The 10,284-nt window shown below is 50.7% G+C and overlaps 1 long non-coding RNA gene across 4 annotated transcripts in view; it reads left to right on the top strand.

Annotated features, from left to right (window-relative positions):
* The first annotated feature begins 459 nt into the window (after positions 1–459).
* LOC147916375 (uncharacterized) overlaps positions 460–10,284 on the top strand; it is a 46,339-nt gene continuing 36,514 nt past the window's right edge. For all 4 annotated transcript variants that reach the window (XR_015553038.1, XR_015553040.1, XR_015553039.1 and 1 more), the window contains exon 1: positions 460–2,016. This is a non-coding gene — a long non-coding RNA (uncharacterized LOC147916375). The remainder of the gene's footprint in view (positions 2,017–10,284) is intronic.

A 10,284-nucleotide genomic window follows, 5' to 3' on the forward strand; every position in this document is an offset into this window, starting at 1 on the left:
TGCCCCAGGCCGCCTGCGGCCAGCCCACTCTGCACTCCATCTCCCTTTCCCTGAGGTCCGGTCCTCAGAACGAGCTATCAGATGGGAGAAGCTGCCAAGTCAAGAGGGCAGTTGCAGCGTCAGGATCCAGGCCTCTACGGATTACCATGGCAACCCCTGGGCGGAGCTTCAGTGATGGGCAGGCCCCAACCCGTGCCACGTGACGAACAGCCCTCCCCCTGCTGGCTCTCAGATGCCCGTGGGTTCTGGCAGCGCTGGGGAGGGTTGCCTTACGTGGCTGGTGACTGTCCCGACCCCCAGGGGCTCCACCTGTGAAATGAAGGCTTGGCAATGGGGGACAGGGAGCCAGACACCGCAAGCGGCAAAGGCCGGCGTGGGCGTCGGCGGCCGGTGATGACGTCAGGAGGCCGCGGTGAGAGCCGCCTGGTGATTGGCCAGCCGAGTTGTCTGGTGATTGGCTGCACAAGCAAGACCCAGCTGAGAGCCGCCTGGCCATTGGCCAGGGTTGTGGCTGTGACGTCACCAGGAGGCAGTGTGACGTGCGGGGCGGTTATAAAAGCCAGGGCACCGCGCGCGGTCTCGCTGCGGGGAGGCGGCGCTTCGGTGGCGGTTCGTTTTGCGCCGTCGGTGTCGGTGAGCGCGCCTCGTTCTGCCCGGGCCTCGCGCCTGCGTCCCGCGCTCCGTCTTCGTCCGTCTTCGCGTCCCTCTGTGACCGAGGCCGCGCCCCGCACTCGGCGCCTCGTGGACCCGCCGTGCGCCTCGCCTCCGCGGCCCCGTCGGCGGGGGAGTCAGAGTACGGAGGACCGTCGCCCAGCCGAAGGGCCCTCCCAGGCCTTCCGGGGCAGCACAGGGTGGTGAGGGTGCCCCGAGGGTCCCCTGACCCAGCGCAGCCGCCGACCCCGCTCGCGTGTCCGGCACCTCCCCGCCCCCCACGTGCACAGCAGGTCCAGCCCCAAGGTTTCCCTGGACGTTCCCGAGTCCTCGCCTGCCCTCGGCGGCAGCGCCTCTGCCGGGCCCGGAGGTGGCTGGAAGAGGCTGCTCCCTGGTAGAGGAAGACGACCTCGTTCCAGGCTCGTGCGCCGCCGCCAGGCGGCCCTCCCGGACTCTGAGCCCAGAAGGTGCAAAGAGTGAGGAGCGCGGCCTCGGAAACCTCCCATCGCCTCCTGGCAACCCTGGCCCCAGCCGTGTCGCCCCAGGTGGTGCCCCAACCGCCGGAAGGGGGAGAACCAGTCCCCGCCCCCCTCCCGCCCCCCACGATTCAGTCTGTAGAACAGCCGGGAGGCCAGGAGACGGGGCAGGAAGGACAACACGAACACCGAAAAGTGGAGCGTCCTGACCCAGACACGAGACGTCCGAGGCCACCAGTCCTGGCGGAGATCCATCTCCAGCGTAGGGCCGCTCAGGGGCCCTCTGTGAGGGCGGGTTGCTGCCTCTGTCCGAGGCGGTTCGGAAAGGTCAGTGTGCCTGGCAGGTGCCGAGGCCTGGCCGGGGCTCGGAGCCATTCAGAGCGCAGTCCCCCTGTCGGGTCACTGGGCCGAGGTGTGGTGGCCTCCTGGCCTGAAGAACTTTGGCCTAGGACTAACTCCAGCCTGATGTGCTGGCGGCATGTCACTTGGGGACCCTCTTTCTTCCGGTTCAGAGGGAGCAAAGGCTGCCGCAAGTTAGAACAAGAGGACAACGGGAAGTGGAAAGAGCTGTCCATGGAAACCCAACTTATGGAGGAAGGCTTGAAAGGCTCTGAGGGAAAGCTGGAGTTGACCGAAAACAGCTCTGAACACCAGCCAGGAAATTGATGAACTTCGTCTAAGGAGCATCTGAGCTGAGAGATGCCGTGAGACCCTGTGCAGAAGAAATCAAAGCTGAAAAATCTGCTTGTCAACTTGGCGCCACAGGAAGGACAGGACTTAAGAACTTGCCGGAGGACCAGGCCTCCCTGGACATGGCGGGAGGTGAGGACAGGTGCGCCCCATCCCCAGCAATGGCTCCTCAGTTCCCAGGCCTGTGGCTGGAGCTCAGGTGAGGTGCGGACCCCAGTGAGTGGGCGACGGGCAGGTCAGGTCTGGGTGGAGGAGAAGAGCCTGGGCCCGGGTGGTGCTCCAGGCACAGCGCTCGTAGCGACTGGGCCTACAGGGAGGAGGGTCCTCGGAAGGCCGGGTCGGGGGGTGGGGGTATAGGGGGGACCTTGAGGAGGTCATGGATGGTGTGAGCGTTTCCAGGCAGTGGGAGGGCTAGTGGAGTCCAGGTAGCTGGGAGCTGAGGGGAAGTGGCTCAGAGCTGGTGTTAACATGGTAAATGCTGGCATCAGATGGTGAGGACGAGAGGATTTGAAGAGGTTTGAGGAGGACGTTTGCTGAAGGTCTACAGTGGGTTGGGCACTGGGCCTCTGGGCCGGCCCTCCTACCCGCAGAGGTGGCATTCCACACCCCGTTCCTATTAGCTGGGGACCCCAGGTCTCCTGCACTGGGTGGGTTCTGAGGGCAGAGATCAGAAGGTGTATGGGGCACTTGTGTGGTCCCAGCACTGGGAACCTCCACTGCTCAGCTGCTCAGACCTGGCTCACCCACACCCCGCATCCCTGGACACAGCAGCCTCCTGGAGGCTGGAGGGGCCGGGACCCAAGTTTGGGGTGTGATCTGGAGTTGCTCATCTCTTCCAAGCCCCCAGTTCCTTCATCTGTAAAATGCAGACCATGTGGGCAGGGATGGGGTGGGTTGAGCAGGAGGTGGGAGATAGCAGGGGATGGGGAGGGGGCATCAGGGACAGGGGACTGATGGAGTCTCATGGAGGTAGGGAGGGTCCGCTGGAGCCACCTCTTTGTCCTGGCCCTTCCTTCCAGAAGGCGGAACATCAGCTCAGGGATGAGAGCACGCCGGGTGCTGCCTATGCCCCACCCCCCGCCTTCTCTGCCCCCTGGGCACAGGCTGCCACGGCCCAGCACCTGCGTCCCCAGACCCCTCCTGTCTCCTCACCCAGTTTGCCCCAGTGGTAACATCTTATGTCGCTGTGAACAACGTTGACGCCAGGAAACGGACATTGGCACAATGGGCATGTCTGGTTCTGTCTTTTTATCATGTGTACGTTGTCCTACCCAGCAGCACAATCCAGGTGCGGGACTGCTCCATCAGCACAAAGATCTCCCTCGTGCTGCCCACCCCTGCCCCTGCATTCCCGCTGTGTCAACCACCAACCTGTTCTCTGTCTTGGAAGTTTTGTCCGTTTGAGAATGTTGCATGAATGGAGTCATACAGCTGTGACCTTTTTCCTCTCAGCCTCACGCCCCTGAGATCCATCCAAGCTGTGTGTATTAGTGGTTCTTTCTTTTTTATTGCTGAATAGGGTTCCCTAGTTTGGAAATACCACAGTCCATCCATTCACCTATTGAGGGACATTTTGGGTGTCTCCAGGTTTTTGGCTATTACAAATAAGCCAGCCATGAGCTTTTGTGCACAGGTCTTTGTGTGAACTTAAGTTTTCATTCTCTAGGATAATCCAGGAGTGTGATTGCTGGGTCGTATGGTCTGTTCATGTGTAGCTTTTCAAGAACCTATCAAATTGTCTTCCCAGAGTGGCTGTACCATGTACATCCCCACCAGCATTCTTGCGAGATCCGCATTCTTGTCGCCATTTGAGGTTGTCACTATCTTTATTTTAACCAGCTGTTCTGAGAGGTGGGTCATGGTGTCTCATTCAGGTTTTCATTCGCATTTCCCTAATGGCGAGTGCTGTGGAACATCTTTTCAGGTGCCTCTTTGCCATTTGTATATTCTCTTTGGTCAAATGTTTGTTCACGTCTTTTGCCCATTTTCTATTTGGATAGTTTTTTTTTTTTTTTTTGGCAAGGAAGATCAGCCCTGTGCTAACATCTGCCAATCCTCCTCTTTTTTTTTTTCTTTTGCTGAGGAAGACTGGCCCTGGGCTAACATCTGTGCCCATCTTCCTCCACTTTATATGGGACGCCGCCACAGCATGGCCTGGCGAGTGGTGCCTCAGTGTGCGCCCTGGATCCGAACCCGGGCCGCCAGCAGTGGAGTGTGTGCACTTAATCACTGCGCCACGGGGCCGGCCCCATAAAGGTTAATTTATCAAGAGTTTTATTTTAGGGATTGTGCTTTTAGTGTCATGTCTAAGAACTCTTCACCAAGCCCTAGGTCCTGAAGATTTTCTCCTATGCTTCCTTCTAAAAGTTTTATAGTTTTGTATTTTACTTTTAAATCTATGCTGTGATCAATTTGAGTTCATTTTTGTATAAGGGGTGAAGTTTAGATCAAGGTATTTTTGTTCATTTGTTTTGGGTAGTTTTTTTAACCTATGGATGTCTAGTTCCTCTGGTACCATTTGTTGGAAAGACTATCCTTCTCCACTGAATTGATTTTCTACCTTTGTCAAGAAGCAGTGCGTCATGCTAGTGGAGTCCTCTTCTGGGTCCTCAGTCTGGTCCAGTGATCATGTGCCTTTTCCTCCACCAACACCTTAGTCTTGAGGTGGAGTACACTGAGTCCTCCATCTTACTCCTTTTCTAATTATTTTAGCTATCCTATTTCCTTTGCATTTCCACATAAACTTTAGAATAATCTTGTGTATGTCTATAAAAGAAAACTTTCTACGATTTCTATAGGAATTGTGTTAAACCAGCGTATCAGTCTGGGGAGACTTGACATCTTTACTATGTTGCATCTTCCACTGTGCGAACATGGTCTGTCTCTCCATTCATGTACATCTTTGATTTCTTTCATCAGTGCTATGTAGATTTCAGCATAGGAGTCTTGTACGTGTTTTTTAGATTTATGTCTAAGTTTTAATGGTTATAAATGGTATGTTTTTAAATTTCAATTTCTGTGTGTTCATTGCTAGTGTATCAAAATAAAATTGATTTTTGTATGTTTATCTTGTATCCTGAAACCTTGCTGAACTCATGTATTAGTTCTAAAGTGGTTTCTTTTGTTTTGTTTGCAGATTCACTGGAATTTTCTGCATAGCCGTGCTGTCCAGAAATAGGGACAAAAGTTTTGCTTCTCCCTTTCCAATCTGTATGCCCTGCCTTTCTTGCCTTGTTGCACTGGCTGGAACTTCCAGCAGTATATGGGATAAGAGTGGTGAGAGATCTCTTTCCTTGCTCCTGATCCTGGGTGAGGAGCATTCAGTGTTCCACTACATAATTCAGTATAATGTTAGCTGCAGGAGTTTTGTAGGTGCTCTTTATCAAGTTGAGGAATTCCCCTGTTTTGATTTTTTCTAAGAGTTTTTATCGTGAATGAGTGTTGAATTTTGTCAGATGCTCTTTCTGCATCAACTGATGTGCTCATGTGATTTTTTCTTTTTAGCCTGTTGATATAGTAGATTATATTAGTTGATTTTCAAGTATTGAAACTGTCTTGCATCTCTGGAATAAACCCCACCTGGTCGTAGTGTATGATTCTTTTTGTATGGTGCTGAATTCTATTTGATCATGTTTTATTGTGGATTTTTGGCATCTCTATTCATGAAGGATATTGGTTTGTAGTTTTCTTTTTGTGTACTCTCTCGGTCGAGTTGAGTATCAGGGTAATACTGGCTGCATAAAATAAGTTGGAAAGTGCTCCCTTGTTTCCTGTTTCTGGAAAATATTATGTAAAATTGATGTTAATTCTTCTTTAAATGTTTTGAAGAATTCTCCAGTGAAAACGATCTAGGCCTGGAGATATTATTTTTTGGAGCTTTAAAATTATCAATTCAATTTCTTTGATAGTTATACCCAAAGCAAGCAGAAGGGAGGAAACAATAAAAATAAGAGCAGAAATTAATGAAATTGAAAGAAGAAAAATAGAGAAAATCAATGAAACAGCCAGCCATCAGTAAAATTGATAAAAAGAAAAGACACAGATTAGCTCCTGCTGGTGGACGGTGGTGTGGAGTGTCTCCTGTGCCCTTGCTGCTGTCCTGTCACCTGTGGAGAGGGCAGCGCTCGTCTGCAGCCGGGCTCGTCTTTGCTCTTTCCGTTCTGTTGGCTTTAGCTTCGTGTGTTCTGCAGCCCTGTCGTCTGCGGCGTGCATGCTTAGGATTGCAGTGTCTTGCTGAAATTATCCTTTTATCGTTATGTAATGTTCCTCCCTGTTCCAAAGCCTACGTCATCTGATGTTAACATCGCCACCTCTGTCTTCTTTTGATTAATGCTTATGTGACATATCTTTATCCTTTTTCTTTCAACTTGCCTATGTTGATACAGTTGAACTGAGTTTTTTGTAGATGAATATAGCTGGGTTACATTTTTTAATCCACTCTACCCATCTCTTACTAGTTTTATTTAGACTATTTACACTTGATATAATTATTGATATGTTAGAGCTTAAGTCTGTGTATTATTTTTTGTTTTCTGTTTGTTCTCTCTGTTTTTTGTTTCTGTTTTTTTTTACCTTCCTAGGGGTGACTTGAACATTTTTTAGAATTCCATTTTGGTTTAAGCGTTTTTCAGTGTAGCTCTTTGTATAGTTTTTTGTGTGTGTGTTCTCCATGTGACATTTTATGTCTACAGCAGCACAGCCCACGGTCTCCATGTTTACAGCCTGAGTGATGTGCGGGAACCTGCCTCTCCTTAGGTCCACTTACCCGCCCCTGTTTGTTGTGTCGTTGTCTTCAATATTCCTTTACTTATACTGAGAACCACTATCAGACAAAACTGTTATAATTTTTGCTTTAATCATCAAACATAATTTAGAAAAATCAAGAGGAGAAGAAAAGTCTGTTGTATTTACTCATATTTTCACTCTGTTTCTTCTTCCTTTGTGATGTTTCAGGATACTTTTATTTTTTTAAATTTCTTTCCTGTCAAGAACTTCTTTTAGCCATTGTTTTAGGGCAGGTCTGATGGTGAAAAATTCTTAGTTTTTCTTTGTCTGAGAGTCTTGATTTCCTCTTCTTGCTTCTAAGATATTTTCACTGAATATGGAATTCTGGGCTGACAGTGCTTTTCTTTCAGCACATGAAAAAGATTGTGCCCCTTCTGTTTTCTGTAGTTTCTAATGAGAAATCCACTGTCATTCAAGTGGTTTTTTACCCCTGTAGGGAAGATGTCATCTCTCTCACTGCTTTCAAGACTTGTTTTTTGTCTTTATTTTTCAGAAGTTTGATAATTATGTGTGGTCTTAGCCTGCTCAGGCTGCCACAGCAGAATACCACAGACTGGGTGCCTAAACAACAGATATTTATTTCTCACAGTTCTGGAGGCTGGAAGTCTGAGGTCAGGGAGCCAGCATGGTTGGGTTCTGGTGAGAGCTCTCTTCCCGGCTTGTAGACGGCAGCCTTCGTGCTGTGTCCTCACAGGGTGGAGAGAGAGAGAGAGGTCTCTGGTGCCTCTTCTCGTAAGGGCACTAATCCCATCACGAGGGTCCCACCCTCATGACCTCATCCAACTCTAATCACCTACCAAATGCCCCACCTCCAGATGCCATCACATGGGGTTAGGATGTCAACATGTGAATTTTGGGGGAACAAAATTGAGTCCATAGCGTGTGTGGATTTCTGGGTTTGTCCTATTTGAGTTTTGCTAATTTCTTGAGTCTCTGTGTCTTTTGCCAGAGTTGGGAGATTATCAGCCATTTTTTCTTCAAATACTTTTTAACCCCCACTCTTTTTCTTTTCTCATTCTGGGATTCTGATGACACAAATGTTAGATTTTTTTGCTGTAGTTTCACAGGTACCTGGGGTTCTGTTCTTTTTTTCAGTCTATTTTCTCTCTGTTGTTCAGATGAGATAATTTCTGTTGTTCTATCTTCCAGTTTATTGACTCTTTGCTCTATCTTCTCCATTCTGCTACTGAGCCCACTTATTGAATTTTTTTCTTTTTGTGAGGAAGATTAGCACTGAGCTAACATCTGCTGCCAATCCTCCTGTTTTTGCTAAGGAAGATTGGCCTTGGGCTAACATCCGTGCCTGCCTTCCTCTACTTTATATGGGACACCGCCACAGCATGGTTTGACAAGCAGTGCGTCGGTCCGTGCCCAGGATCCGAACCTGCGAACTCTGGGCTGCCGCAGCGGAGCACGCACACTTAACTGCTATGCCACTGGGCCAGCCCCTATTGCATTTTTAAAATTTCAGTGATTGTATTTTTTCAGAGACTCTCAGTTTTTTCATTTGTTTCAAGTATGTTTGTAATTGCTTGTTGAAGCATTTTTATGATGGTTACTTCAAAATCCTCATCAGATAATCCCCACATCCATGTCTTCTCGGTGTTGGGGGTCTTTTGATTGACTAACTTGTTCAAGATGACATTTGCCTGGTCCTTGGTATGATGAGTGGTTTTCAGTTATATCCTGGATATTTTGGGTGGTATGAGACTCTGGATCTTATTAAATCTTGTGTGTTAGCAGATAGGGGTCTATGAACGTATGGCCAACAAGTGCAGTCCCAGTTATGTGCCCAGACCTGGAGGAGCAAATTTAAGCCTGACCAGAACTACAGCTGCTCAGCCTGGTCAGACACAGCTGGGCCGTTTCGGGACGGATTGTGTGGGAACTCAGATCATCGAGGCGTGCTCCCCTGCAGGCAGTGATGAGAGCACGTGCCAACTAACAACACATCGTTTGCTGAATTTATTCCTACGGATGGATGAGAACTTTGTGGTGACCAGAACTCTGGTTGGCAGTGGGGAGCCCATGACAGGCACCTCAGGAAGCATCTGTTTTGTGTGTTGAACATGTATGAGAAGTTTGGTGTCAGCTGGTGGGAATCAGTAGGGACCAATTACTGGGATAGGTGGTCTTGATGTTGGGCTTGCTCAAACTTAAGTCACAGCGGCCCCTTCTTACTAGTGTCCTCGTCCTAAGCATCATCCCTTAGGACCCCCCAGGGAGCCCGGGCCAGGGGGCGAGCCCAGGGTGGGCCAACTCTGCCGACGGGCTGGTGCGCTGTCTGAGTGAGCGCTGACGGATCCAAGCTCTGAGAGGAGTCGCAGCACCACGCCCAAGTGTCCCTGCGGAGAAGGAGCGTGGGTGGCCACTGTGCGTTTAGAGTCCTTGAGCTGAGGCCTTGCCTTCCCACCGAGGGGTCCTCTCGATGCTTTATGGAGAGCCCTGTGCTGCTGGTACAGATCAGCTGGCTCTCTTGGGACCGAGGTCTTCCGGAACAAACTGCTGAGTGGAAAATCCAGTCCCTCTCCCCCACGTCTGGAACGGCGAAGACTTTCCTTGGGGTCGTGGTATAGGCGCCGTGGGCAGACAGGGTGCCATGCTTGCTGGTGACAGAATCAGCCGAATTTCTACACTTTTCGGCTCCTTTCCCCCATCTGTTGTCGGTGTTTAGATGCATGTGGCTTCCATTTATTTTTCGAGAACAAACAAGTTATTAATGTAAACAATCTTGGCAGCAAGAGCAAATGTCTCAACGTGTTGAGTTGTCATTTTATGCTCCAGGGCACGACTAGCTGAAAACGGGTCTGGGGGTCTGCTCCTCCCTCTCTGGTCCCCATCTACCCTCTGGGTCTCATCTAACAGAACTCTCTGCGCTGGAATCACGCTGGATTTGCGTCCTCCAGGATGCAGGGAGACCTTCTGTGACACTCGCTTAGAATTCTAAGCATAGTGGCCGTTTTGGCCACAGCTGGAGTCGTTGACAAGCACAGTCCAACAGGGAAGAGGAGAGGATAGAATGCGCCACTGCCTTCTCCTTTCTGGACCACACGCAGGCCAAGGTCATGAGGCCCCCAGGCGTGTCTGAGATGCTCCATCCAGAGTCTGTCCTGAGGACTCAGAGATGATCTCAACTAAATATTCCTGATGTTTAAAATATTGTAAATCCTTGTATTTTATTTAATGACAACATCACCAGGCCAGCGACACCTTTCTGAAGGTTGATGGCTGAGAAGGAACCCTGTGCCCATCCCTGCCCCCTGAGAAGGGGCCTAGCCTCATGGGCAGGGGTGGGCGCAGGGTGGAAATGAGGTCCTCCTCACCTCCAGGTCTGCAGGGCCAGAGTGCTCTCTGACACCTCACCGCTTCCTGTGACAGGGTCGCCCCGTCTGTCCCCACTCTACGCCTGGAGAAACGGGCAGGTGACGTGAGTCCACAGGTCACCCACAGTAAGTGGAGGAGCCTGGTGTGCCGGGGCCTCACTCGCACCCTGTGGCCCCCACCTGCCCACAGGTCTGTGCCAGCGCTTCTCAGCCCTGGGCATGCGTCCGCGATACTGATGTCCAGATGGAGCAGGGACGTCTGAGCAGGGACTCACCGGCCAGGGCTTCCCGGGGCTTCCACTCTGGTCCAGGGCTGGCACGGCCTCCAGCACTGGCCGTAATCTCCAGGCCCCCAGGTC

This window comes from Ceratotherium simum, chromosome 8 (assembly GCF_057802395.1).
Source record: "Ceratotherium simum simum isolate JZ-2026a chromosome 8, ASM5780239v1, whole genome shotgun sequence".
NCBI classification, from domain to species: Eukaryota; Metazoa; Chordata; class Mammalia; order Perissodactyla; family Rhinocerotidae; genus Ceratotherium; species Ceratotherium simum.